This window comes from Anolis carolinensis, chromosome 5 (assembly GCF_035594765.1).
Source record: "Anolis carolinensis isolate JA03-04 chromosome 5, rAnoCar3.1.pri, whole genome shotgun sequence".
Taxonomy (NCBI): domain Eukaryota; kingdom Metazoa; phylum Chordata; class Lepidosauria; order Squamata; family Dactyloidae; genus Anolis; species Anolis carolinensis.
The window spans coordinates 205,061,095-205,073,533 of NC_085845.1; positions in this window are offsets into that span (position 1 = coordinate 205,061,095).

Sequence of the window (12,439 nt, forward strand, 5' to 3'; positions counted from 1 at the left end):
TTGTTGTGTCATAATAATAATAATAATAATAATAATAATAATAATAATAATACATCACACAGTCCTAGACACTTGGGAAGTGTTCGACTTGTGATTTTGTGATACGAAATCCAGCATATCTATCTTGTTTGTTGTGTCATAATAATAATAATAATAATAATAATAATAATAATAATACATCACACAGTCCTAGACACTTGGGAAGTGTTCGACTTGTGATTTTGTGATACGAAATCCAGCATATCTATCTTGTTTGTTGTGTCATAATAATAATAATAATAATAATAATAATAATAATAATAATAATATACATCACACAGTCCTAGATACTTGGGAAGTGTTTGACTTGTGATTTTGTGATACGAAATCCAGCATATCTATCTTGTTTGCTGTGTCATAATAATAATAATAATAATAATAGTAATAATAATAATAATAATAATAATAATAATAATAATAATAATACATCACACAGTCCTAGACACTTGGGAAGTGTTTGACTTGTGATTTTGTGATACGAAATCCAGCATATCTATCTTGTTTGCTGTGTCATAATAATAATAATAATAATAGTAATAATAATAATAATAATAATAATAATAATAATAATAATACATCACACAGTCCTAGACACTTGGGAAGTGTTCGACTTGTGATTTTGTGATACGAAATCCAGCATATCTGTCTTGTTTGCTGTGTCATAATAAAATAATAATAATAATAATAATAATAATAATAATAATAATAATAATAATAAACATTGGGTGCCGTGCCAAAATATCTCAGCCGGCATTTGGAAACAATAGACATTGACAAAATCACGATCTGCCAACTGCAAAAGGCCACCTTACTGGGATCTGCACGCATCATCCGAAAATACATCACACAGATTTTGTGATATGAAATCCAGCATATCTATCTTGTTTGCCGTGTCATAATAAAATAATAATCTGAAAATACATCACACAGTCCTAGACACTTGGGAAGTGTTTGACTTGTGATTTTGTGATACGAAATCCAGCATATCTATCTTGTTTGTTGTGTCATAATAATAATAATAATAATAATAATAATAATAATAATAATACATCACACAGTCTTAGACACTTGGGAAGTGTTCGACTTGTGATTTTGTGATACGAAATCCAGCATATCTATCTTGTTTGTTGTGTCCTGGGCCCGGTTCTGTTCAACATCTTTATTAACGACTTAGACGAAGGGTTAGAAGGCACGATCATCAAGTTTGCAGATGACACCAAACTCGGAGGGATAGCTAACACTCCAGAAGACAGGAGCAGAATTCAAAACGATCTTGACAGACTAGAGAGATGGGCCGAAACTAACAAAATGAAGTTCAACAGGGACAAATGCAAGATACTTCACTTCGGCAGAAAAAATGGAAATCAAAGATACAGAATGGGGGACGCCTGGCTTGACAGCAGTGTGTGCGAAAAACATCTTGGAGTCCTCGTGGACAACAAGTTAAACATGAGCCTACAATGTGATGCGGCAGCTAAAAAAGCCAATGGGATTTTGGCCTGCATCAATAGGGGAATAACGTCTAGATCCAGGGAAGTCATGCTCCCCCTCTATTCTGCCTTGGTCAGACCACACCTGGAATACTGTGTCCAGTTTTGGGCACCGCAGATGAAGGGAGATGCTGACAAGCTGGAAAGCGTCCAGAGGAGGGCAACTAAAATGATTAAGGGTCTGGAGAACAAGCCCTATGAGGAGAGGCTTAAAGAGCTGGGCATGTTTAGCCTGCAGAAGAGAAGGCTGAGAGGAGACACGATAGCCATGTACAAATATGTGAGGGGAAGTCATAGGGAGGAGGGAGGGAGCTTGTTTTCTGCTGCCCTGCAGACTAGGACACGGAACAATGGCTTCAAACTACAGGAAAGGAAGGAGATTCCACCTGAACATCAGGAAGAACTTCCTCACTGTGAGGGCTGTTCGGCAGTGGAACTCTCTCCCCGGGGCCGTGGTGGAGGCTCCTTCTTTGGAGGCTTTTAAGCAGAGGCTGGATGGCCATCTGTCGGGGGTGCTTTGAATGCGATTTCCTGCTTCTTAGCGGGGGGTTGGACTAGATGGCCCTTGAGGTCTCTTCCAACTCTACTATTCTATGATTCTATGATTCTATGATTCTATGATTCTATGATTCTATGATTCTATGATTCTATGATTCTATGATTCTATGATTCTATGATTCTATGATTCTATGATTCTATGATTCTATAATAATAATAATAATAATACATCACACAGTCTTAGACACTTGGGAAGTGTTCGACTTGTGATTTTGTGATACGAAATCCAGCATATCTATCTTGTTTGTTGTGTCATAATAATAATAATAATAATAATAATAATAATAATAATAATAATAATAATACATCACACAGTCCTAGACACTTGGGAAGTGTTCGAGTTGGGATTTTGTGATTTGAAATCTAGCATGTCTGTCTTGTTTGCTGTGTCATAAAATAATAATAATAATAACAATAATAATAATAATAATAGACAGCAGAGTGTCTGCTGTGGACTCATCTTGTGTTTCAATTATTATTATTATTATTATTATTATTATTATTATTATTATTATTATTATTATTATTACAGTAGAGTCTCGCTTATCCAACATTCTGGATTATCCAACACAGTCTGCCTCCAGCCTGGATCCATAGCTGTTTTCCTAGGCAGCAAGGACTGAACCTTTTGCGGATTTAACTTCCAACAATATTGTTACTGTAACTCTGTTCATTTTATGCAATTCTATCTTTATTTGTAGCCAGTTTTTTTTAGTAGTCAATGTTTTCGCAGTCAATGTTTTCAATACATTGCGGTGTTTCAGTGCCGAATTTGTAAATACAGCAATAATTACTACAGTAGAGTCTCACTTATCCAACACTCGCTTATCCAACGTTCTGGATTATCCAACGCATTTTTGTAGTCAATGTTTTCAATACATCGTGATATTTTGGTGCTAAATTCGTAAGTTCAGTAATTACTACATAGCATCACTGCGTATTGAACTACTTTTTCTGTCCAATGATGTTTTGGTGCTTAATTTGTAAAATCATAACCTAATTTGATGTTTAATAGGCTTTTCCTTAATGCCTCCTTATTATCCAACATATTTGCTTATCCAACATTCTGCTGGCCCGTTTATATTGGATAAGTGAGACTCTACTGTATTTTTGTTTGTGTGGTCCAAACCTTGAAAGTACAGTAGAGTCTCACTTATGCAACACTCGCTTATCCAACTTTCTGGATTATCCAACGCATTTTTGTAGTCAATGTTTTCAATATATCATGATATTTTGGTGCTAAATTCATAAATACAGTAATTACTACATAGCATTACTGCATATTGAACTACTTTTTCTGCCAAATTTGTTGTCTAACATGATGTTTTGGTGCTTCATTTGTAAAATCATAACCTAATTTGATGTTTAATAGGCTTTTCCTTAATGCCTCCTTATTATCCAACATATTCGCTTATCCAACATTCTGCTGGCCCGTTTATGTTGGATAAGTGAGACTCTACTGTACTTAGATTTAAGTTCATTTTATGCAATTCTATCTTTATTTGTAGCCAGTTTTTTTTAGTAGTCAATGTTTTTGCAGTCAATGTTTTCAATACATTGCGGTGTTTCAGTGCCAAATTTGTAAATACAGCAATAATTACTACAGTAGAGTCTCACTTATCCAACACTCGCTTATCCAACGTTCTGGATTATCCAACGCATTTTTGTAGTCAATGTTTTCAATACATCGTGATACTTTGGTGCTAAATTCGTAAGTTCAGTAATTACTACATAGCATCACTGCGTATTGAACTACTTTTTCTGTCCAATGATGTTTTGGTGCTTAATTTGTAAAATCATAACCTAATTTGATGTTTAATAGGCTTTTCCTTAATGCCTCCTTATTATCCAACATATTTGCTTATCCAACATTCTGCTGGCCCGTTTATATTGGATAAGTGAGACTCTACTGTATTTTTGTTTGTGTGGTCCAAACCTTGAAAGTACAGTAGAGTCTCACTGATCCAACACTCGCTTATCCAACGTTCTGGATTATCCAACGCATTTTTGTAGTCAATGTTTTCAATACATCGTGATACTTTGGTGCTAAATTCGTAAGTTCAGTAATTACTACATAGCATCACTGCGTATTGAACTACTTTTTCTGTCCAATGATGTTTTGGTGCTTAATTTGTAAAATCATAACCTAATTTGATGTTTAATAGGCTTTTCCTTAATGCCTCCTTATTATCCAACATATTTGCTTATCCAACATTCTGCTGGCCCGTTTATATTGGATAAGTGAGACTCTACTGTATTTTTGTTTGTGTGGTCCAAACCTTGAAAGTACAGTAGAGTCTCACTTATGCAACACTCGCTTATCCAACTTTCTGGATTATCCAACGCATTTTTGTAGTCAATGTTTTCAATATATCATGATATTTTGGTGCTAAATTCATAAATACAGTAATTACTACATAGCATTACTGCATATTGAACTACTTTTTCTGCCAAATTTGTTGTCTAACATGATGTTTTGGTGCTTCATTTGTAAAATCATAACCTAATTTGATGTTTAATAGGCTTTTCCTTAATGCCTCCTTATTATCCAACATATTCGCTTATCCAACATTCTGCTGGCCCGTTTATGTTGGATAAGTGAGACTCTACTGTACTTAGATTTAAGTTCATTTTATGCAATTCTATCTTTATTTGTAGCCAGTTTTTTTTAGTAGTCAATGTTTTTGCAGTCAATGTTTTCAATACATTGCGGTGTTTCAGTGCCAAATTTGTAAATACAGCAATAATTACTACAGTAGAGTCTCACTTATCCAACACTCGCTTATCCAACGTTCTGGATTATCCAACGCATTTTTGTAGTCAATGTTTTCAATACATCGTGATATTTTGGTGCTAAATTCGCAAGTTCAGTAATTACTACATAGCATCACTGCGTATTGAACTACTTTTTCTGTCCAATGATGTTTTGGTGCTTAATTTGTAAAATCATAACCTAATTTGGTGCTTAATTTGTAAAATCATAACCTAATTTGATGTTTAATAGGCTTTTCCTTAATGCCTCCTTATTATCCAACATATTTGCTTATCCAACATTCTGCTGGCCCGTTTATATTGGATAAGTGAGACTCTACTGCATTTTTGTTTGTGTGGTCCAAACCTTGAAAGTACAGTAGAGTCTCACTGATCCAACACTCGCTTATCCAACGTTCTGGATTATCCAACGCATTTTTGTAGTCAATGTTTTCAATACATTGTGATATTTTGGTGCTAAATTCGTAAGTTCAGTAATTACTACATAGCATCACTGCGTATTGAACTACTTTTTCTGTCCAATTTGTTGTACCTGCCGCAGACCAGTGCTGCCATCTGTTGAGGAGTTACGAAGGTGGAGGCATTACTTTTCCTTCAACCCTCGTAAAATGCCAGCGCATGGTCCCCATGACAGTGCAGTCCTGACCTTTTCTTGGCCAATGTCTCTGCTCTAGCCATTCGGGGCCCAGATTCCAGGTGCAGCAGGTGAGCCCAAGGCCTGCTTTGCTCTCTTTACTTTACCCAGCAAAGGTGACATGGTTAGTGTTCCACACTTGCGGACTGGAGTCATATCAGCTGGAGTGCCAGAATGTGACGCCCACTAAAAGCCACAACAAAAATGTGAGGGGGACGGTGAGTGCCATCTCATCTGCTTGGACCTCCGAACCCAGTGAATATGGATTGCCATTGAAATAATGGTGGTAGGTTCTACCTCAGAACTGGCCCAATTGCTTACATGGGCCCAAAGTTGCAATTTGCTCTGGACAATTGGGAAGAACCCGCAACTTTGGTTAACATGAATCAGCTCTGTGCATCATTTAACTTCCATAGAGCGAATTCATCTTCTCTTTGGGATAACTGGTGAGTGTAGATGAGTCTTCAGTCCTTTGACCATTTGGCATTCAAAAAACAAAAGGTACCATATTCATGATACAGGGCTTGCATTAGTGGGCTACTTAAATAAATTGCACCTGAACGATATAAAAATTGGGTTGTTGTATGTCTTTCGGGCTGTGTGGCCATGTTCCAGAAGCATTCTCTCCTGACGTTTCGCCCACATCTATGGCAGGCGTCCTCAGAGGTTGTGAGGTATGGAGAAAACTAAGCAAAGAGGTTAATATATATCTGTGGAAAGTCTAGGGTGAGAGAGGTCAGTATGAATGTTGTGTAGTTAATCACTTTAATTAGCATTGAAAAGCTTATCTGCTGTCTTCTTCCTGCCTCTGGGGCATCCTTTGTTTAGAGTCGTTAACTGCCCTTGGTTGATTCATGTCTGGAAATCCTCTGTTTTCAGAGTATTGCTTTTTATTTACTGTTCTGATTTTTGAGTTTTGTAATACTGGTAGCCAGATTTTGTTCATTTTCATGGTTTCTTCCTTTCTGTGGAAGTTGTCCACATGCTTGTGGATTTCAATGGCTTCTCTGAAAAAGCAATACTCTGAAAACAGAGGATTTCCAGACATGAATCAACCAAGGGCAGTTAACGACTCTAAACAAAGGATGCCCCAGAGGCAGGAAGAAGACAGCAGATAAGCTTTTCAATGCTAATTTAAGTGATTAACTACACTACATTCATACTGACCTCTCTCACCCTAGACTTTCCACAGATATATATTAACCTCTTTGCTTAGTTTTCTCCATACCTCACAACCTCTGAGGATGCCTGCCATAGATGTGGGCGAAACGTCAGGAGAGAATGCTTCTGGAACATGGCCACACAGCCCGAAAGACATACAACAACCCTGTGATCCCGGCCATGAAAGCCTTCGACAACACATTGATATAAAAATTAGTCTATCCTGTTAAACCAGGGGTCCCAAACTAAGACCTCAAAAGTTATTTACCTGGCACCCGCCCTAAACTCTAGATTTAGGGTAGCTGTAACTCTGAAATTACTTTACAGTACACAACAACAACAATCCTAATTAACTTGACTATCTTATCATCAAAACCAGGCCCACACTTCCCATTGAAATACTGGTAAGTTTATGTTGGTTAAAATTGTTCTTCACTTTAAGTATTTTATCTTACAATAACAACAACAATAATAATAATAATAACAACAACTTTATTTTTATATCCCGCCTCCATCTCCCCAAAGGGACTTGGGGCAGCTTACATGCGGACCAGCCCGATCCAACAAAAATTAAAACCAAACAATAACCTAAAAACAGCATCATCAACAGCCAATAGTCAGAGCAGTAATGGGTCCTGAAATTCGGGGGGAAGGGAATTGTGCAAGAGAATGTCAGAACAGGGCTGGTGGGCAGAATGCAAGGGCCAATAATAAATTAGAAGTAAAGCACAGCTCCCTTGATGAAAGGCCAAACCCAAAGGGTGATTCTCACCAATGCGTCGTCTTCATCATGGAAAGAAGTGACGAGTGGAGTGCCACAAGCAGGGCTCCGTCCTGGGCCCGGTTCTGTTCAGGATCTTTATTAACGACTTAGACGAAGGGTTAGAAGGCACGATCATCAAGTTTGCAGACGGGACCAAACTGGGAGGGAGAGCCAACACTCCAGAAGACAGGAGCAGAATTCAAAACGATCTTGACAGACTAGAGAGATGATTGGCCGAAACTCACAAAATGAAGTTCAACAGGGACAAATGCAAGAGACTTCACTTCGGCAGAAAAAATGGAATGAAAAGAGACAGAATGGGGGACGAGGCCTGGCTTGACAGCAGTGTGTGCGAAAAAGACCTTGGAGTCCTCGTGGGGAAGAAGTTAAACATGAGCCAACAATGTGATGCGGCTGCTAAAAAAGCCAATGGGATTCTGTCCTGCATCAATAGGGGAATAGCGTCTAAGATCCAGGGAAGTCATGCTCCCCTCTATTCTGCCTTGGTCAGACCACACCTGGAATCACACTGGGTCCAATTCTGGGCACCACAGTTGAAGGGAGATGTTGACAAGCTGGAAAGTGTCCAGAGGAGGGTGACTCAAAGGATCAAGGGCCTGGAGAACAAGCCCTATGAGGAGCGGCTTAAAGAGCTGGGCATGTTTAGCCTGCAGAAGAGAAGGCTGAGAGGAGACATGATGAGAGCCATGTACAAATACGTGAAGGGAAGTCATAGGGAGGAGGGAGGGAGCTTGTTTTCTGCTGCCCTGGAGACTAGGACGCAAGGGAACAAGGGCTTCAAACTACAGGAAAGGAAGGAGATTCCACCTGAACATCAGGAAGAACTTCCTCACGGTGAGAAGGGCTGTTCACCAGTGGAACTCTCTGCCCCGGGCCGTGGTGGAGGCTCCTTCTTTGGAGGCTTTTAAGCAGAGGCTGGATGGCCATCTGTCGGGGGTGCTTTGAATGCGATTTCCTGCTTCTTAGCGGGGGGTTGGACTAGATGGCCCTTGAGGTCTCTTCCAACTCTACTATTCTATGATTCTATGATTCTATGATTCTAGGCCAGATTGCAAAAGTCCTGGGTGCTTCACAGGAAGGAGATGAAAGCCAATCCTTCCGCCTCGGTCCAAGCAAAATAAACCATGCGCTTAGCATAACTTTGGTGTCATCTTTGCTGCAAACGGGTCCTCTTTCATGCGCTCCCGGGGGATTTCGGCAGCTGACCTCGGGTGCGCATCCGTACAGTCGGATGAATGCATTTTGACTCCACTTGAACTGCGATGGCTCGATGCCATTAAATCCTGAAAGATGACATTATAGGTTATTGCTGCTTTTCTGAGTTCAGATTGTTGTTTTATATCAGGGGTCCCCAAACTTTTTAAGCAGAGGGCCGGTCCACAATCCTTAAGACCATAAGTAAGCAAAGAGACCTCCAAAGACCATCTAGATGGTCTCATAAGACCATAGATAAGGAAAGGGGCCTCCAAAGACCATCTAGATGGTTTCATAAGAACATAGGCAAGGAAAGGGGCCCCCAAAGGCCATCTAGATAATCTCATAAAATCATACGTAAGGAAATGGACCTTCAAAAGCCATCTAGATGGTCTCATAGGACCATAGGTAAGGAAAGTGACCTCCAAAAGCCATCTAGATGGTCTCATAGGACCATAGGTAAGGAAAGTGACCTCCAAAAGCCATCTAGATGGTCTCATAGGACCATAGGTAAGGAAAGTGACCTCCAAAAGCCATCTAGATGGTCTCATAAGGCCCTAGCTAAGCAAAGAGACCTTCAAAGACCATCTAGACCAGGGGTCCCCAAACTAAGGCCCGGGGGCCGGATGCGGCCCTCCGAGGTCATTGACCTGGCCCCCGCCCTCAGTTTTATAATATAATATATTGTATATATATACTAGCTGTGCCCGGCCACGCGTTGCTGTGGCAAAATGGTGGTGGTATTGGTTAAAAATTGTTGTGTAATTTTTATTTGACTTTATTTTCATTTTTTATTAATTTTATTGTAAGTTATATTTTTATTTATTATATTTTATTATTTTCTTGTATTATTTTTAGTTATTTTCTGTTATTATAGTATTTTATTGTATTAATTTTTTAGTGTTTTTTATTATTTTTTATTGGGTTGCAAGTTGGAGGAGCTTAGCCTTCTAACTGGCAGCAATTGGATAAAAGCAATTATTCCTCTCTCTCTAATTAGGACTTTATTTTTCTTTTCTTTTTTGTTGTATCAACCTAGAGCCGTGGATGATGGGTTGTGTTATCAAATTTCGAGGTTGGGGGGCCTGAAGTTTTGTTGTTTTGTCCGCTGCCCTGATGCCATCACTCTTTTATATATATAGATATATAATATTGATAATAATATTATAATGTAATACAATATAACACTAATAATAATACCATATAATAATATTAATTATATATTCTATATTACATATAATATTACTAATAATAGTATAGTGGTATAGTTCAATATAGTAATATTTAATGCTAATATTGTGCTATGCTAATAATGTAATATATTGTATGTACATATAATATTGATAATAATATTATAATGTAATACAATATAACACTAATAAGAATACCATATAATAATATTAATTATATATTCTATATTACATATAATATTACTAATAATAGTATAGTGGTATAGTTCAATATAGTAATATTTAATGCTAATATTGTGCTATGCTAATAATGTAATATATTGTATGTACATATAATATTGATAATAATATTATAATGTAATACAATATAACACTAATAATAATACCATATAATAATATTAATTATATATTCTATATTACATATAATATTACTAATAATAGTATAGTGGTATAGTTCAATATAGTAATATTTAATGCTAATATTGTGCTATGCTAATAATGTAATATATTGTATGTACATATAATATTGATAATAATATTATAATGTAATACAATATAACACTAATAATAATACCATATAATAATATTAATTATATATTCTATATTACATATAATATTACTAATAATACTACAGTATAGTGGTATAGTTCAATAAAGTAATATATAATGCTAATATTGTGCTATGCTAATAATATAATATATTGTATATACATATAATTTGTAAGCCACTCTGAGTCCCCTTTGGGGTGAGGAGGGTGTGATACAAATGTAGTAAATAAATGCAGTAAATAAATACATTTTAGACTTGGGCTCACCCAAAGTCTGAAATGACTTGAAGGCACACAACAACAACAACAACAACAACAATGAAAGAACAATAAAATATTTAAAAATGAAAACAATTTTAACCAACATAAACCTATTAGGATTTCAATGGAAAGTGTGGGCCGGCTACTGACCAATGAGATAGTCAGGTTAATTAGGATTGTTATTGTTGTTGTGTGCCTTCAAGTCGTGTCAGACTTTGGCCGAGCCTAAGTCTAAAATTAATTATTTATTGACTGCATTTATTTACTACATTTATATCCCACCCTTCTCACCCCGAAGGGGACTCAGAGCAGCTGTATGTGCATACAATATATTATATTATTAGCATAGCACAATATTAGCATCATACATTACTATATTGAACTATACCACTATCTATATATATAAAAGAGTGATGGCATCACGGCAGCGGACAAAACAACAAAAGTAAACACCCCACAACCTCGAAAATTGACATCACAACCCCTCATCCATGCCTCTAGGTTGATACAACAAAAAAGAAAAGAAAAATAAATTCCTAATTAGAGGGAGAGGAATAATAGTTTTTATCCAATTGCTGCCAGTTACAAGGCTAAGCTCCACCCACTTGGTCTCCTAGCAACCCACTCAGCCCAGTGTTAATAAAATAATGATAAAAAAATAAATACAAATAATACAATAAAAAATTATAAAAAACACTAAAATAATTAATACAATAAAATACTATAACAAAATGACTAAAAATAATACAACAAAATAATAAAATATAATACATAAAAAAGATAAGTGACAATAAAATTAATTTAAAAAAATACAAATAACGTCAAATAAAAATTCCACAACAAGTTTTAACCGATACCACCACCACTTTGCCACAGCAACGCGTGGCCGGGCACAGCTAGTACTATTATATAATATGTAATATATAACATATAATTAATATTATTATATGGTATTACTATTAGTATTATATATAATATAATTATATATAATATGTAATATATAACATATAATTTATATTATTATATGGTATTATTATTAGTATTGTATAACATAAGATTATTATCAATATTATATGTATATACAATATATTATATTATTAAAACTGATATAAAAATATTATATTATAAAACTGAGGGTGGGGGCCAGGTAAATGACCTTGGAGGGCCGCATTCGGCCCCTGGGCCTTAGTTTGAGGACCCCTGTTTTATATACTAGTGGTTTTATTTTGTACTAGCTTGGGGACCCAGCAATGTCCGGGTCATTTGAGAATGGTATTATTTGTCTTTTAATGTTATGTATTTTGTTTGGAGTGGGTGAACTACAATTCCCAGAATCGTGGCTGAATCCTCCCCAAACCCTGCCAGTATCATAAGTTGGCCATTTTGGGTTTGGATGGGGGGTGAACTACTGCAACTTCCAGATTCCCGGGGCAATTGCCCCGAAATATCTGTCAGTATCCACAGCAGGCAATATTCGGTCTGTGTGCCAAGTTTGTCCTAGATTCGTCATTGGCTGGGTCCAGTGGTCTTTGGATGGAGGTGAACTACAACTCCCAAAATCAAGGCCCCTTCCCACAAATACCTGCAGTATGTTCAGTAGGTCATGAGGCTTCTCTGTGTGAAGGGCCGGGCTGTGGCGCAGCTGGCTAGTAACCAGCTGCAATAAATCACTACTGACCAAGAGGTCATGAGTTCGAAGCCCAGGTCAGGTTAAGCCCCCGACCATTAAATAGCCCGGCTTGCTGTTGACCTATGCAGCCCCGAAAGACAGTTGCATCTGTCAATTAGGGAAATTTAGGTACGCTTTA